The sequence below is a fragment of the Metopolophium dirhodum genome, chromosome 1 (genome assembly GCF_019925205.1).
Source record: "Metopolophium dirhodum isolate CAU chromosome 1, ASM1992520v1, whole genome shotgun sequence".
Classification (NCBI taxonomy): Eukaryota; Metazoa; Arthropoda; class Insecta; order Hemiptera; family Aphididae; genus Metopolophium; species Metopolophium dirhodum.
This window is the reverse complement of record NC_083560.1, coordinates 128,302,948-128,322,630: the sequence shown is the minus strand read 5'-3', so window position 1 is coordinate 128,322,630 and position 19,683 is coordinate 128,302,948. Positions and strand designations below refer to the sequence as shown.

Genomic DNA, 19,683 nt, shown 5'->3' with positions numbered 1-19,683 from the left:
TCAACTCACACTAAACAAATTGAAACTGCATTAAATGAAAGGTTACGCGTTATAACAGGCAGATTGAAGCCAACGCCAGTAGATGAACTATATCCTCTAGCAGAAAGAGCACCACCACATATACGTAGACAAATAATTGCTTGTGACATAGAACGGACGAAACACATCACAGATAAAAAGTACTTAATGTATACACTAATAATAATAATACACTAGTTGAATGCTTTAGACTAAAATCAAGAAAGAGATTCCTAAAATGCACGAAGAAATCAGAAGAAACCCACAGACAGCAAGATTAAAATTATAGGAGTTTGAAAGCAAGAAAAAAGTCGAAGAGAATTTCCCTAAGGACATAACAACAAATTAATGGTCTGGAGGACACTAAATTTCTTATGTAAGATTTGGACGTTCTAGGGAGAACTTGAAAAAAATGGGAAATAAGCGATGGGGAGGAAGACACGAACTGTGTGTGCGGAGAAGCCCAGATAATGTTATACCTGATAAATTGCAACAAATTCATAATCAAATATGACATAACAAATTTACAAGCCGCAAACTACAAGGCTATAAAATTGGCAAAATTTTGGAGCTATGAAGTTTAAAAAACACAAATCGTACGTTACCTTTAGTACCACCCGTTATTGACATTGTTATTCTTACCATTATTTACTTAGTACATTATTTCATATTTTATTTTGTTTTATATATACCTGTTGAATTTTTTTACTAATTGATATTATGTTGTGTTATCTATATATAGTTTATATGTAACAATCTTTATACATTTATTAACCTTTAATATGACCTACTACACCGTAGAAAAAAAAAACCTGAAGTTGAATAACATATTCAGCTTTGGTTGTGTGCTTAGATCATAATATACTATGGATTGATCCATAGCCTATTTCACGTGCACAAATAGTATATCTCAACCAACGACTCGTCGCTTATATGTGCTTCAAATATCTAATATGGCTCCACCCATAGTATATGATCTAGGGTTAACCGTTTACTGATAAACACAGTATACTGTCTTAAATTGTGCTGATAAGACCTATACAAAAATATAAAACCGATAACAATGACGATATTCTGGTTCATGACACGATTAGTTGTGAACCTTTGGGCAGTTCATCTTGGACATCGCGACCGTTACGGTTTCATAAAATCGGGAGTCTAAAAACCATGTTATTATATTGAAGAACTATCGAAATTTGTAATCTTACTTCAATTTTAAATGTTAATATGAAATATGATTTAAATATTGTATATCAAACTTGTAAGATATTATTAAAAATATATTTTCCTAGTCAATTTCTTTGTAGGTTAATGGTAATCATGCCTTAGATTTTTTGTTTGTTTGATATCTATGGCTACTTGTTGTGTCTTGTGTAAGTACTTGTTTAATATTTTAAATCAATATTGAAAATAAATTTATAATTATCTTCTTTCGATGTTAGCATTGTCAACATATTGTTAGTGATAACCTATTACATAATATATAATAATTACGAAAGTGATAAAAAACCATTACGTACTGTTTGATTAACTACCGGAACAAATGGTTGTAAACACATTAATCTTTGTCGATGCGGACACCCTTTCCCGATTGCAGACTTATGTGCAAAAGATGGCAAAAACTTATGGAGACATATGTATTTCAAGATAAAGTTTCTCAAGAAAATATGTTTGTGAATAATGGTTGAGGGTACTATAGTTTCTCCCTAATTAGTTCTAATGATCTTGGAAGACTAGAATAGCCATGGTTCATGTCTTATGTTATATGTAAATACGAACCTTTTAATCGAAATTTGGTGAAAAATCACTGTAGACAAAGTAAGTAAATAAATTATCTATCTCTGATGAGAATTTAAAATAATTTATATAACTTCATGATGATTAAATACAGATGAATGGAAGCATTGGAAATGCATTTTTCCTCTCGGCTGAAGGCATCCAATTGCCGATTTTTGAACGATTGGACGGTCAATACTACAAAGAGTACGTTGTACGTTTAATTGATGATTCAGTTTTGATGGGCGTATAAGCTGTTTTAGGTCAAATGAATATTCTTTTTCGTACAAAAAGTCAAACTATCAAATTCAGACATTATGGTTTGAATGGTACTATAATGAAAACTCTTCAGCCTGAAATTGCATTTAGTGCATGGTCGGTACCTATCTAATAATACTTACATATGAGATATTTTCTTTATATCAAATTATAAAACAAAATGTCTTGCAGGTATTATAATGGATATCGGATGCGTAGCAAATATTGTTTACGAGCAAATCTTCGTAATAGAACAAAACAAATTAGAGATTCACATCATGTTCAGAATGTGCTTATGCAAGGTAACCAAAATCTATGGGACAAAGTTTATTTTTACATAATATAATATTATTGTTTCAAAGTAACCTAACACAATTATCATTAAATATAATTTTTTAGATTTCATATTCGTTTAAAAACAAGGGCAATGAATTTTACTTAACTCTAACTCATTTCACAGACAACAAACCATATTGGCCAAGCCAGAATATTTTACGTTATCATATTGAGATATCATGTTCTGAAGAAAAAATGTTGCTGCCATTAAAATTTAAATCTGCTGAATCAAAAATGTATATTTGATTAAAATGTGTATTTTATTACCTTCAATATTAATTATATTAACAGTACCTACCAATAAAAAATTAATTTAACATACCTAGAAATATAATTTTGTAACGATTATGTTCTTTTCTATACTCTATATATTAATAATGTTAATAATTTTTAAATACTTAATGATATGAATTGGAAGATCAGATAAATTAATATTTTAATCAAATAAAAAAATTATAAGAAACCTTATAGATCTAATATAAAAATATATATAAATATAAACAATAAATCTAATATAAAAACCTTATAGTTTATTTTTTTATTATTTCATTACCAGCTACTTAAAGAATTTTCGAAGTTAAGTTGTTGTTCATTGATTCATGTTTACAATCATATATTTAAATTGTATGGGTAGTTAATTGTACAACATAAATATATAATACAATTTACAATTAAAATTAGTAAGGGTGGGCTTAAAATGTATACAGTGGTAATTTACGAGATAAATAGATAATTGATACCTATTAGAAAATAAATGCATAGATATAATATAGTCAATAGTCATATAGAAATGCCAATTTTTAATAAATAAGTACCTACTATGGTGTATTAAAACATTATTGGATTGTTTTTGAATGTACCTACCTATTAGGTGTTCAACACCCATCCTTATAATCATGCGTTTATAACATATATTTTGTTGTAAGTTAACTATTAAATTTTTTTTTTATTAGTTAACCCGCGGAAACTTAGGCCATTGGATTGTAAGTTGTAAGTTGTACTAACAAATTAATGTTTACAAATTTGTCATATATATAATTTAAAAATAGAAAATTGTTTTTACAAATAAAATATCGTAATAAAATAATAAACATGTAATATATTTTGCAGTTTTTATTTAGCAATTAGGTTTATTACATAATAAAATGCATTGGCGTTTGGTATACAGTGTTTTTAATCAGTTAACAAACATTATAAGTTCCCAAAAGTTCCTATTGCCCAAGTCATAAAATTATGGTATCAAATTTATTGCTACATTATTCAGAATTATACGATTGTGATAGACGATAACATTAAACATATTGTTATCACCATTGGAAAATTATAGACAATATTAGTAAAGTTTTAACTGTTATGTTATTACATTATTATTTAATGGATAATAAAGCCATGTATCTGGATATTTATGCTTTAATCCGCAATGGAAAAACCATGTTTTATTAAAATAGTTCAATATTAATTATTGTAAAATATCATAATTTATAAATATTGTTGTAAGTATTCCATTCCATTTTTATGGTTATAATAATCCCCTTGACTATATTGCCGGAGAATGCAATGCATTAAAAAACTTTTATTTGTTTATATAAGGATATCACACATTAAACCAAGTTTCCTTAATATTTTATTGTTGTTTTTGCGATTGTAGATTGTTATATTTACTTGTTACTATTAATTAATATAATCTCGGATTAAAATTTTTATAATGTTTTATAGTATGCTAATTTTGTAATTTAATGTATGATGATTTTTTATAAGTTAACTTTACTGTACTTGAGTCTACGGGCGTTTATAATAATAAATAACTAAATACACATTTGTAGATGAATAAATTATGAAAAAAAATATCAGTATTAAGAGTATACGTAGAAATAACATTTGATTTTTAAATTGTCTGTTTTTTATTTTGGTCTAAATGTTGGAAATAATTGGTAAAAAATATATTATTTCAATTTCACATTTTAACTTTAGACAAATTTTATTCATAGAGTATGTGGGTATGTGGCTTAAAATTAAAGAAGGCATAGAAACGGTACAGAAATCTAACATAAATCAACAAATTTTTAAATCATTTTAGCGATAGGATTTCAGCGCACTGTTAGTTTTCTATTTCTAGCCCAACATTAATTAATAATACAAATCATTGTTATAAATTTACCAACCCGTGAAAAAACGGATGACGGTCAACATAAATAATTGAAAATTAAAAAAATAAATGTTCCTATAGCTGGTATTAATAAAGGTTTATACTATATTGAACTATGTGAGACAAAAACAATTTTTATATTTACGTAACAGACCAAAAATACTCAAAAAGGCTTCTTATAAATTAATTTAATTATCATAGAAAGTAGTAAGTATCTACCCAGACACCTATTATATTATACAAAAATCAATTAATTTTCCTGAAAAATTTAATTTCAAAACGTGTGTATTATCTCCTATATAATATTTTATAATATTTATATTACTGATTTATTCAATTGTACATACCTTCCTGGGTTTACTTAAATTATGATATAATACATAATATTATGTCATATACGTTAAGGTAATTAAAATAGGAAGTGCGTAGGTATTTGTATTACACCATTATTTGCATTATATATTTATATACAGAGTCCATATACCTAAAGAGTACAATGTATATTTTACTATTGTGAAAATTCTATAGTTGTATTATGTTTCTGTTATTGCTCAATAATGTAATTTTTTATTAATAATAGCTTAACCATAAGAAATTTAATATTAAATCTATTTCACTTCCAAACAAATTGGAGTAAACATATGCATATAATTACTAACTCCCTTAGTAGTATCGGTGAGTGTTTTTGTGGGGTTTTACCTCAAATTACCTCAAAATACCAATCTAATTACAGATTACTATATGCATAACCATCAGCAAGCCCGGTTATAATTATCTATTTCAAACGGTTTTATAATAATAACACCAAAATCCTATAATCTCTTGCATGTCATTCTTGATTCAACCGGATAATCCTTCATGTATATTAATATGTAATTGATCAAGGTATGCTTTGTTTCAACTACCTATTAAAAATATACTATAGCAAAATTACTATGAGATGCTAATAAGCAGTTTCAGTGCAGATTTAATGATCGTGTAGGTAGGTACCTGTAAGTTTATTTTAATACCTACGTAATTATAATCATTACATTTATTGTGATTTAGTTTTTACATACAACGTTTCACAATGTTATATGGGTTTTATGACGAGGGTTTAATAATATAAAATAATAGTTATAAAATTAATCAATATTTTTGTATGTATCGTCACCAAGTTACGAAAGTCCAAAAATATTCTTAATTTATAAGATATTCAGCACTAAACAAAATGTTATATACAAATTACCAAATGTTCACAATAATAACAACTTAAACGAATATTTTTAGACATAGTAATTTGACATTAATAAAAATTATATTTACTTTTTTCTTATAAATTAATTTAAAATGATCGTAAAAATGTTAAGGACTTTTGAGTACCTAAATAAGAAATAAAACAGATATTTTTATATTATTTTATCGATAAAGTTTAACTACAGTTTAAGCAATAAATATTTGTAGATATTATTTGTTGTGGGTGAAAATGAATAGATGCTTTTTATATTTTATTATTGATTATTCAAATAAAAAATAATACATATATTTTAAAACGATGGGAACGATTTTATTAAAACAAATAAACATGGCTATACATACATCAATATATTTTTAAATAAACTAAACCGATAATATATTTTTAGACGGGTAAATTGAAAAAAGACGATTTGTTTAAGTCTAGTATCTATTGTTTTTTTTTTGTATTTTGTTTAGTTTTGTAAGTTACTTGTTCTAATTTTAAAGAAGTAAAATGTGTATTAAAAAACCATAAATCGAAATTAAGTTATAATTTTAAAGCAAAATTGGGCATGTGGTGATAAAATTCTATAATGTTGCTAATAAAAAGGTCCCTAATTTAGGTTACCCAATTCCAGTACGCGTAATTTTTTAACTCTCTAAAATTATTGTTTCATTTATCCTTATAAAATTAATCTTAATTTGCAAACTATGCATGTACAAACCAAGTACGAACAACTAAAAATCGGGGATGTCGATCTGATAGATTTTTTATAGACGTATAAAAAATACTCAAAAGTAGAAAAGTAGAAATCCTACTTAGATTTCGAGTGTAATTCGTGGCTCATCAATGTAATCATGGATGTGTACAGGGCCGGTGTACTAATAAGGCTTAGATAATATTAGTGAGGGGTCATGGATAATGCAATTGACGACTTCAATTCATGCATAAATACAACCTAAAAGATTTTTCTTAAAATCTTGCTCAAAATATTAAGTTTTGTTTCTACAATTGCATACTGTATCTATTTTGATTTTAAATGGATGTATCGTAGAACAAAAGCTATTGCGTACAAGTATTATTATTTATTAGGTAGATATATTATTTGAGTTTTTGTTGGAAATTCAGTTGAGCCGCACAAAAGGGATATTTGCTATTCCAAGACTGATGACTTTTACTTAATATGATTACCATGAATTTTTATTTTATATTATGTTTATGAAGATAGTTTTACTCATATTTAATTTATATTAATTTAGATAAATAAATATATATTAATAGATATATGAATATGATTTTTTTCCAAATGGATACACGGATTATAAAATTTTGCATTTGAACTTACAGTTTAACTAATCCAAATGAGGCGTTTAAAACGCAAAAAAGGGCGTTAAAACTTAAAACACATATTTAAAAAAAATAAAGTTTGTAATATTCGCTTGGGAGCTAAACTAGAATTGTTTCAATATTAGATAGTTCTGATTTCACCAAAAACTTCTCTGTTCACTGAATGAAAAAAAAAAAGTCAATATTAAGTTACTTTAATATGCTAATGTTTGAAATAACTTGATATAATTACATTTTAAGTGGTTTATTAACGTCAACATAAAAAATAAGCACGATAGGTAAATTCTAATTCCACCAAAATTTCCAACATAAAAATACTAACATTAAAATAATTTCCATTTTGGTATTTAAAACTCAAAACCACGGTTTTTTAAAAAACAAGTATTTCGAAGTTTTTTAACTTTCAAATTAAGTAAAAGAGACTTTTTTAGAAAATTCCATCTAAAATTAGCATGGAAAAACACAAATTTCACAAAAAATATTCCAAAAAATGATTGAGAGCTAAACTACAATTGTTGGAGATAACGGTGACAGCCCGCCAACGGGTCTCAGGAATTACGTTTATTTGCCCATATAAAACACAATATTAATACGCCGCTGTACGATATTCATTAAATGTTGTTGGTGGCGGGGACACATCGAAAAAATGCATTACATTGAGGCACTAAGCTTAAAATAGAACATGTTTTTCCACACTGGACTATATTATTTAATTACATTTTTTTTTAGATTCTGAGCGGAACGATGAATGTATTGATTTTACAATGATGCGTGTTCTGTTTTATGTGTGCGTGTACACAATAAGTAGTCGAAATAATAACACTTCAATTTTAAATTTCAGTATCTTTTCCAATGGCAAATTAAATCTCGGGAGGTAAACATTTAAAATTCAAAAAAGTTTTCAAAAGCCAGTTTAAAACAAAAAAAAATTATGAAAAACAGGGATTTTTACGCAACATCAATTTTCGACAAAATCGATGTTGGTCTTTGGTGTAACACTAAAAATAGATAAGATAGATAAGTAGCATAGATAAGTTACCATAGATAAGTACTTGACATTTTCACAGAATGTTTATATTAGTATTTTATACACACCACTATATTTTCAAAAAAATCTTGACTCATGTTGAACTATTTTTAGGCATATGACATTTTTGATTATTATTAGCTTTATTTAAATCAAGGTTGATAAAATAATGTTCGTTCGGTCGAAAAACTTGAAATTGTAATACAAGGATCTTTGTAAGTTGTTGCTAGTGGAAATTAAAAAAAATCCATAATAATATTTTATGTGCATCTGAAGTTCGAATGTTGGCAAAATTCGAAAAAATCACAAAAATGTGCAAATTATCTTGAGTTAGAAATTTATAAAAAAATGTTGTTTTAAAATATAAGATTTGAAAATTAAATTCGAGATTCCTCATAAGCTTGTCTATATTTATAAAAAAAAAATGTCTACTGATAAGTCAAATTTATTTTTTATGAATATTTTAAATTCAAATTTTGTACAACAATGGAAAATTACTCGATTTCTCATGTAGCGATTTTCTTATTTTGTTGTAATTCAAAAACGAATAACTGTGGACACTTGAAATTTACACCATGTGTTTATTTTATCAATTCCTATACTCGATATAATTTTCAAAATATTTTTACTAGTTTTGAGCTGTGTACGGACATTTTTAATTTTCAATTTGTTTGGTTTTTTTTTTTATAATTGTCAATAAAATTTTATTTGCTGGGTAAAAAAGTGTTAAAATTTAATACAAGGCTCCTGATATATTGTTGCAACAGAAGTTTTTTTTTTTTTTATTAGAAAACGAGAATATATATAATATGTAATAATTTATACAATAGGTAATATGGGGGGGGGGGGGGGGGTACAAGTATATAAGACGAGACGGCATGATAGAAGGGTGGTCCAATGACCCTACTTTAAATATAGAAGTTAAAAAATATTAAAAATACATATTCACAATTTATTTATATAAGCATTTAAAGTTCAAATGTTGACAAAATGTATCAAATTTAAAATTTAAAAATGTTTAAAATGTTCAATTTTTATTCCAAAGATTAAAAATGTAAAACAAGGTACAACGTAAGTAATTCTGTAACCAAAAAATATAAATATATAAATAAAAACAGTTTTTTTATAAGTCTAAAATTTTATAATAGGTATGTTGTATGTCTATTATTATTATATTCATTAAAAACCAAAAAAATCCAAAATATATTGAAAATTATATCATATTTTTAAAACGCATTTAAATCATTTTTTAATCACAACATTATATTTAGTTGAAAGCTGGTGTCATCACGTAATATTATTTCAGTATTTTCCGTAATTCAAAGAAACAAAATATACCTATGTTTAATTTCTTACCAGAAATCACCATTCACCATAGAAGTTGAAAACCATTTTAACTACTATAAAAAGCGTCTTCAGCCACAAAACAATCACACACATCACCGTAAAATTGTAAAACGAATTATACATTCATCGCTTCACCCCAAATCTAAAAAGTAAAAGTATTTACTAGGTACTCATATTGCTGTCGTGATCACCAATCTATTGTAAAATAAATTATATTTTTATTTTTAAGATAACGATAAAAATGTATTTATTATTTCAGTTTATTTTTTGACCCAGTTTATAAGAATTCATTATCCATCCGCATTATCTATTTATTCTATACAACACAAATCATGTTTATTTATTTATTTGAAATACACGTTTCGTACAAACTATCACAATAAGAATATGTGATGATATTGTGGGATTACAGACATGGGTAACCTGAGTAAGAAGCTGTGCCAGCTGTGGAGCCACCCATTAGTTACATTAAGCTCGGGTTATTATTAATACAATACCTATAATAATTATAACGTCAAAGACTATAATTTAAGATAAGATGTACTATGTGCAGGTAATAGGTATCTACAATAATATTATAGAATTCTAATGACGTTATGTTGATGATTAAAAGTACTGACATACAGATACAATAATAGATTAATGAAAATACTTCTTGTAATACAACAGTAAGGAGTAGGGTAGTAATCAACGAAGTAAGATAATATATTCCCACACAGCATTTGGGAAATGATAATATTTGTGAATATTTGAAAGTGCTTGAATAATGAATATTTGACTAATAATATTTTATAAATATTTTATTCTTATTGTAACAACATATTGTACTATAATATGAATGCATAAAAATGTTGACTTAATAATTTTATAAAGTTTCCGTAAAAATGTTTTTGAATATATATAATTAAAATGTGTTGTAAATGTTTTTTATAACATTTTTTCAAAAATACGAACTTCTTAGGCAAAGAATATAACTAAAATATTTCCTAATTCTTTACGCAACTTTTTAAAATATTTTGACAACTATATTATTTTTCTGAAAATATTTTTACCATAGTTAGGAAATATGTTTATGCTGTGTGGGTTTCGTTAATGATGTTTAATTTTTATAGTTATTAAGTACCTGCTTTCATATTAATGTAATAGCAAGCAACAGAGCCATACGATGAGTAAATTGGGCTGGGATGGCACTGTATGTTTATTTTTATGCTATTGGATTATCATGGTTTGGGTGATTATTTTGTCGGTACTTGAGAAGAGATTTGTATTTTGGACATTCCTTGAAGTTCGATGGGTAAGTACACTCAATAAAAGCACACTTGGCTGAGCTTCTTTTGTATTTTGTATAATGGTTCGAAAGGTGATCTTCCCCGCACTTTACACGGCGGGAAACATAATTACTAAAGTTTGAAGCTGACCCATAGACCATAGTCCTGAATGTTGTGGACTCTTTTGGTTTTAAATGGTATTTCCGATGTTATAACTGTTATTTCGATAGGTTGAGTATTTCCTTACTATTATTATTTCGCTTCGGACAGAATGACTCTATTCGGCTGGAGTCTCAGAATTATCGGTAGGTACCTAGTAAAAGTGATGAGGACGGTGAAGGATTTTCATAATCATCTTAATATGATGTACAGCAATATAACAGTGTTGAAAGAAATATGTGGTAGCTGGCGTCTGTGTCATTCATTTTCAGATTCGTGATAACGTTACAAAACAAGCACCCGTAGTGACTAATCAAAAATTAAGATGCTAACTCACGTGACAATCCATCAGCAATATACCCGTGAGTTGTACTAAATGTGTTTTTGATTGCAGTGTAATTGCTTTTATTTATAGTACTTATAGATTGATGGAACCCCGAGTGTTGACGGATTTTCCTATTAAGATTTAAGAAGGGGTTGTTCAAAATCAACATCGATATATTAAATTACTCGACATATCGAATTTGGGTCTTATGATTCTACATTTCCCTTACTTATCACCTACGTGGAGAACAGATTAGGTAATTAGGTGAGTTTGGACGTGATAGAAACATAAAACGTTTAAATTTAATGATTTGTTGAAACCAATTTAGATTGAAATGCATTGCTTTTGTTATTAGAACGAGGCAATTCTGTATTGTACATATTGGATAGGTACAGCGAACGCACTGGAATAATAATATTGTTTTTTCGTATAAGTAATACATTTAATAACATGTATAAATTGTATAGTTTATTTTTAATTGATAATTATATCATTAGGTAAAATAATGTAGGTATTTAGTAAAAAGTAATTTTCAAAACTAATATTTGGTCCATTCCAAAATCCTATAAATATTCGCTAGATATTCTACTATAATATAAAAAAAATAATGAACGTATTATCTATAGCATATAATAAGTCATTATCATGCAGGTTCCAATTAAATTATAACCAGGTAGCATAGGTATAAATGGCGTTTTTATACTACACAAATTGAACCAACGAAATACCTCTGGAAAATGTATACAAATGTCATTATTATTTTAAGGATTTAAGTAGCAACCACCGAGGAAACTTTTATTTTTTATTTGATTGTAATGTTTTTCTTTTAAAAACTTTTTAAAAGTGTGTAAGTGTTCCAAAACTTTTATAGTATTTTATTTATACGCTTTTATTGTTACCTAGTTATATACTTTTGTCATGTATCGATAGATAAACAGGTGCCTACGATAATAATTAAAAAATATTAAATAATCATTATTATAGATATGTAATTTTTACAATGTTTTAGTTTGGAAATTAAACTTTCATAGTTTCACTTAATATTGTACGTTATATAATTTGTTTAAACTAATTACCTTATAATTTTGTTTAAATTTGCTGTAATATTGTAATAATGCAAATGATTATAGTATGCAGTGTCACTTAAAATAGAATAAATGTGCAGCTACTGGTTACATTATAATACGCACACTTTTTCTTTTTGGAAAAAACTTTTTGGGACAGTAAACACGATCAAAAGGTTTTATGCAGCCATGCAGCAAATTTTCTAGATTGAAAATTGAATATATATTTTATTATATTTCATATTATGGTAGTGGAATAAGGGACTTTTATAATGTATTTTTTTTTTTTTTTTAAGGACTTTGTGGCAGTAAACAAGATCAAAAGTACCTACCTGACTGAAAATTGAACACGTATAATGCATATCGTATATAGGTACATTATGTATGGAAAGATAATGAAATACAAGCAAAAACTATTTTTCAATAATATATTGACCAGTTTTCACAGTTCAAAATTATTTTTCAAATCTAAAACCATCTATTTGCACTCCTTCTTCTCATTTCTCCGTTTGAAAAATATTGAGCTTATGTGGATACAGCTCATAATATAAAAAATGTATTAAGTTATTAACAAAATCTATATTATAAAGCCAATCAATATTGCAAGCCTTATATTTTGTAAGCATATGGGCGACGCTAGGGTTAAAATTTTGAGGGGAGGGGGGGCTAATGCCTACCTAACAAAACTATTTACTAATAAAAAAAAAAGGCCTAAATCCTAGTCAGGGGCGATAAGTCCTCCTAGTCCCCCCTAATTGTGCCACTGTAAGGCCTTTAAAAGGCATAAAATAAAAGAATATTTTTCTTGGTTAAAAAAATTACACAATACGTACCTATGTAAACATCTACTTACATAATGTAATACTTACATTTTTAATTTGAAATAATAATATCGTATATTAAATATTTAAATGTATCAAATAAAACAAATTTACATATTTTAAATATTTATATACTGCTAGGTATGCACTTTGTAAAAAAAAAATAAACAATTCATGCATCAAATTCCAATTTTTGTATATAAACAACACATTGGGTGTACAAACTACAAAGTATAATGTACACTTTGTATCCCTGGGACTCAAATAATTGTTAATTCACAAGCACCGTTTTTGAAGGGATACTATCTTGCTAAAAAACTAAAAATAATTTGTGGACTTTCAAAGTGACAAATAACATAAACAGGGTTGCAGTGCATGTATTTTGTGGATTATGGCGGATATACGATTATTAATTAGTATTTTATTATAATGATTCTTTCATATTTTGATAAACCAGTGGCGCGGCGCTACGAGTTTAATAATAACAGTAATTATTATTACTATCAAGATTATCTAGACGGTCGGCGTCTCTCACTCTTACTCTATCACTCTCTCACTCACTCTCTCTCTCTCTCTCTATCTCTATCTGACTGGGAAAATAAAATAGTTTTAAAAATAATCTACCGAGCGGCGACAGCGAATCAACGAAACGTTTACGGACAAAAAATAAAATAAAAACGGAAAAAATTCGGCAGTTTTATTATCGCGTGCGCGCACGCGCGTTTCCGAGATCCGATTACAAATCGTCCCGGTGGCACAGTCCCCCTAAATATATACATCGTACAGCGCTGTCCTCTATATAACGCGCGGGATAACAATTTGGCAACCACGTCGATCAGGAAGACAGCGACGGTGGTGGTGGTCAAATCACTGCGCGTTGCACGACTATAATATTATAATATTATAGTCGTCTTCGTCGTTTCCGAGGAAAATTTATTATACTAGTGAAATCGGGTGAGGAAACTGAGCACCATCGTCCAACCCGCCACCGCAGATTCGGGTTATTAACTAAAGACAATGTATAATTATTGTATTTTAAAATCACGACGATAAAAAGTAATGACATTAAAATTGATCACTTATACGTATTACGTTTAATATCTCTGTAGAGAAATAAAATAACTTCCTACTTGTAACCACTTAATTCAGAAGGGTCCTGAAAAGAAAATCGTACTTCATTACCACTGTAGAAATTCTGCAAAAACCGTGGATTAGTTAACAATACAAACAGTATTGAAACTGGAATCTAATGGAAATCTTGGAATTGGTATCCTGGCTGACTGGAACTCTTATTTAATATTATTAGGGTACTGAAATCAAAATTAGTGCTGATATCGGATGTCTGGTGGTATAGATATTTTGGTTTTTATAAACTATAGAATTGTAAGTATTTTCTTATTTTTATGTTACTTTTTCAAAAAAAAATAAAAATCTTTAAAATGTACAACAATATTTTCATATTATTTTATCAGGTCATTTTGATATCTGATATTTTAATATTGAAAAACAAAGGTTATTATCAATTAGCACAACCTAATCATTTTTTAGTTGAATATAAATGTTGGTACAGAATAAAAATTGCAGTAAAAGTTTCTATGATGTAGGTAACTATGTGTTTTGCTTATTCTTGTTTCGTTAGGTATTTACACTTTTAAAACTTTTAAAACAAAATCAAAATCTGAGAGAAAAATGTAATTTTGAACATCTAAACTGAAACCGGAACATAAAAAACAATAAACAGTTCCAAATCCTACGCGTTTCACCATAATTATATTTTGACTGTCAGAGACGAGGATAAAAATCCCTGCAGTCATATACATTATATGTATACAACCGCTCTGGGGTCTACAGTAGATTGAAGTTTACAATTTATATAGAAATATCATGAAAATCGTGTAGGTACCTATACATAATATTATAAAGAACAATTATTATTCAATATGGAATAATTCAATCAGTTTGTAGTGCAGAAAATATATAAAAGTTCGTTAGATATATTTGCGACGGATTCGTTTCGTTAATATTTCCATGATATCGTGTGCCATGGCCCATGGTTATGTGGAAAATTGCAATTACAATTTTATACGTTTAACTTAATCTTTGAACTTCAAAACATTGCGTACATGGTAGGTACATACAGGATACGCATTTATTACCTCCTCGCAGGGCTGGCAGCGCACGCGAAGAAGGTTAATAGGTACGAGATAATCTGAGACGGCGTTTGTTGACCACTACCCCCACTCCATCACCTCCACCACAACTACCATCGGCAACAACTACAGCACAGAAACGTATATTATATAATATTATAATATTCGGCGGGACGAGTGACGATAGAATTAAGTAATATATTATTATGTAGTCAAATTAACTAAGATTCCAGGACTGCAGAGATTTTTATATAAGACGTATTATCATATACCATGTGATGCCTTTAACACATTATCTCAATAAATAAGAATTTTTGAATACTTGCATAAAAAGCTATTATTTTTTGTATTATTGTCAAGGCTGGGCAAAGTTAAAGTTAAGTTAAAAAGTTCATTTAATTTTAACTTTTGGCTTTTCATTAACTTAACTGTTAACTTGTTAAATTTATTTTTTAATTAACGTGAAATTAACGAATTAATTTTTCATTTTAAGAAATAAGTTAAGTTAATTTATTTTGTTTTTAATGTAATTATATTTCGTTTTCATGTCAAAAATATATTTTACTGTATATTGTTTAAAGTTAAAAATGTATATCATTCGAATCTAACTTATATATGGAAATACTGTACTAAGTATAAACACTATAGTCTTTAATTTAGTTTTGGGTCGGAAAAAAATAAGTACACTAGCGTTGTATAAATAAATTAACTTTTTTAACTTAATGAAAAGTTAACGAAAAGTGTGTATTAACTTTTAACTTAACTGAATTAACATAACCTAACCAGTTAAATTAACTTTTGACTTTTAAATTATAGTTATTGTTGCATATTAACTGAACTTAACTGAGTTAAAAACAATCATTCATTTGCCCAGCTTTGATTATTGTGCTGTTTAACATTTTAAATAGCGATCATTTTTAAATATTTACTTTTTAAATGACAATATAGGTACCTACAATATACATTTTCATATTTCCGTCAAAGCAGAATATTTTTCTGGGGACTTTAATTTATAAAAATCAAGCAAGATTTTTTTTAATGTAGTAGCTTTTGCATCGTTAACTATGACGTTGATAGCTCAACAATTTTAACTAACCACTTGTTATAAATATTTAAAGTTTAAATAAATGGAATTCCACAACAGCTGAATCACCCTTAAAAATGCTAGACATTACTCTGATCTACAATGTTAAAGATGTTATAAGATGTAAAGATTTAAAACATTAAAGGTATAGTAGTTTAAAAACAAAAGCACTTAAAAGAATATAAAACCACTACAAATTATACATTTTTAAAAAAATGTAGGTACCAATAGTTATAAGTTGTTGTTGTAACGAGTGCGTTAACTGTCAAAATATTCACCCTGTATAATATATAACGTTTTAGAGTGAGTTTTTCTTAAGCGGTGGCTATATTATATATATATACACACATGAACAGACTCTGACGACTAAGTATATACTAAAATGTAGTACGGCGATGACTATGCGCGCAAACCGAAACGGAGGGAGGCTGTGATCTCTCTCTCTCTCTCTCTTTCTCTCTGTCTTTATCCTTCCGTCCGTCATGAAATAATGCCAAAATACCTTACGCGGGGGGGGCAGCCGACGAAACCGGAGCAAACCGGCGTGTTTTAGCGTGCGTGTAATGGTATTTCAAACGGTCAGAGCGGCTGCTGCTGCTGCTGCTGCTGCTACTAGTGCTACTGCTGCCGCTGCTGCATTGTGGCTGAGGTGGTGGGGGACACCGATGTCGTAGACAAAGCTAAAAATGCACTCGCCACATACATCGCACAGTATTATGTTATTATTATAATTATTATTACTATTATTATTATTATTATTATTATTATTATTATTATTATTATTATTATTATTATTATTATTAGGTATATAGTTATTATCGACGTGTTCGAGATTTCCGTTGTCGTAGCTGCTGCAACGACCATCCGAGCACGCAGCGTCGGCTTCGTCGTATATACTATATACAGATGTGAAAAACACGTGTTACCCATGATATTATTAATATACATCTCATTGCATCACGATTCACGAGTACAGCCGCAAACGCGATGATTATAACTTATAAGAATATATTAATATACTGCACATTACGCGTTTAGAAACACGCGCACTAATAATAATGTTCATGTGTGTGCGTGTGTCGTGTGTGTGTGTGTGCGTGTGTCGTGTGTGTGTCTGTGTGTGTGTACGTGTGTCTGTGTGTGAGTCTGTGTGTGTGTCTGTGTGTCAATGTGTATGTATTTCAGTACCAGCTGTACGCTTTGAGGGAGAAAACGCGAATCCCCCCTTCCGGTTTTGAAAAGGCGCGCCGAATTCAAACCGCTGTTATCTTTGCAACACGTGGACAGATCATAATAATAATACATACATATTATTATTATAACATCATAAAATCTATTATACGTGGCAAAGAGAGACGATGCGACTTAATTTTGCAATTTCGGTGTTCGGTATAATATAATCAGATAAGTAGTTTCAAAGAACATGCCGCAGATATCCCATTTTCACATGTATACATTATATAGATACCAGTATGATACCAGTATGATACCAGTATGATATTATTATCATTATCAGGATAATATGATAACTAGATAACTACTATACGGTTATTAGATTCAGCTGGAGTGCCGAACTGAATTTTTCATTAATTCGCATTGATAACTAATAAGTGCATTAAATCCATGTAGCAGTCTAGCAGGTATAAGTTAAGTACAGCCTGTATAGGTACTGGTACTATAATATGACGTGTGCCCCAAGATACGGCTGGCATGCCACAGAAATAATCATATTATACTGTATAAGTGTAGACAAACATCGTACGTACCTCAGAAAGATAGAGATAGATCGTATTATAGTATATTGCAGATAGTATCAGGCACCACGTGCGTCGCAGAAAGATTCTTCCGGAGACCAAAGTTGCAGGAGTCACAGTGTTGGCAAGAAACGGCCAACGCACCAGTCGGCTGTTGGGACAATCAAAACAAAGCATAAAACGGTTAAACCATATCATATTTGACATAATTGTCTGTTTTTTGATGATAAAATTTGTATATGGGCACGACTGTGGTGTGGTGGCCATCGTAATGGTAATAATCATAATCATAACTAATAATAGATAATGAATACGAACACGTAGTCGTGTGCAGCCGATCGCGGATCATTGCTTCCGTCTCCAGGTACGATATTATTAAAGGTGGTGTAGTTGTCGTTGGTTTTTTGTCACCCGGACGCGTTATCGGTTCGACAACGGTGTGTCGTGTCCGACCGCCGGTTCCGAAGACGGAAAAAAAATTTACATAATATACGACGGACCTTACATATTATTATTATTTAGTATCCGATAATGATAATAATATTATATTGTTATGTGATCAGGAGGAGGGGAAAAAACGACGACGAAAAACCGGTGAGACGTTACAATTTTAAACTTGAATTTGACACGGGGGGGGGGGGTGGAGAGCCGGGTGTGGAAAATCCAACAACCCAAACTCGAAACGAGTGCGCGCGCGCGGCGCGTGTTTTTGAGTGTGTGCGCGCGCACGTGTGCGTACGTGTGTGTGTGTGATAGTAATGACGGCCTATAGGAGACGCGCAGCCGCTGCAGCAGACGTCCGCGACAACCGCACACCGAAAGCGCACTGGCGATCACTAGCGGCGGCAACGAGCTTTTTTGGCGCGTTTCAAAAGCGGCGGCGGCGGTGCCGTACAGTGTATGCTTATTTTAAGTGTCGGTTCGCCCGAAATGACGTTCGGTCCGCCGCCGCAGCAGCACCGGCTGTGCGCCGGCTGCCGGCGGACCATTCGCCTTGGGACGTGCGCAGCGTACGCGCAACGCACCGCCGCCCCGCCCCGTCCCGTCCGTCAGCTCGCCGCCCGATGGCAGCCGCAGACACCTTTGGCCACCGCGATGTCGTCGTCGGCGGCGGCGGCTGTGTTCGGCACGACCAGCGCGATCGTCGACCGTCGCGCAAATAATATATAATATATACACGTCGTGTGCGTGTGTTTATATATATAAATTCGTGTAAGTATATAATATATATATACAGAGAGAGATAACGTATTATATATATATATACCTATATATATTATATACATGTACATATATATTATGCAAGTGTGTGTGCACGTGTGTACACGGTGGGCATATGTGCACGCACACTCGTTCGGACCAGGAATAACTCGGACGGCCGACGGGCTTTGCCAAAAAAACTTTTAAGAGCGTTTTTTTTTTTGTTTTTTATATTAGAATTTTTTTCCTCCCGACCCGTCGGAGTGCTGCCGACCGAAGTCTCACCTGCCGCCGCCGCCGCCGCCACAGCCGTGGTTTTAAAATATCATTATAGCTATTATATTATATCGCATTGGGTACCGTATATTTAATATCCAAAGCATATTA

General features: G+C 29.9%; 1 protein-coding gene and 1 pseudogene across 1 annotated transcript in view; one reads left to right on the top strand and one right to left on the bottom strand.

Annotated features, from left to right (window-relative positions):
* The window catches only part of LOC132937502 (junctophilin-1-like), a 133,225-nt gene extending 114,183 nt beyond the window's left edge, over positions 1 to 19,042 (bottom strand). The window contains exons 1-2 of the mRNA XM_061004323.1: positions 18,415 to 19,042; positions 18,109 to 18,247 (exon numbers count right to left, since the gene is read on the bottom strand). The gene's annotated coding sequence lies outside the window, so the exon portion shown is untranslated. The remainder of the gene's footprint in view (positions 1 to 18,108; positions 18,248 to 18,414) is intronic.
* On the top strand, positions 1,514 to 16,485 carry LOC132953709 (uncharacterized; annotated as a pseudogene).
* Positions 19,043 to 19,683: the final 641 nt, after the last annotated feature.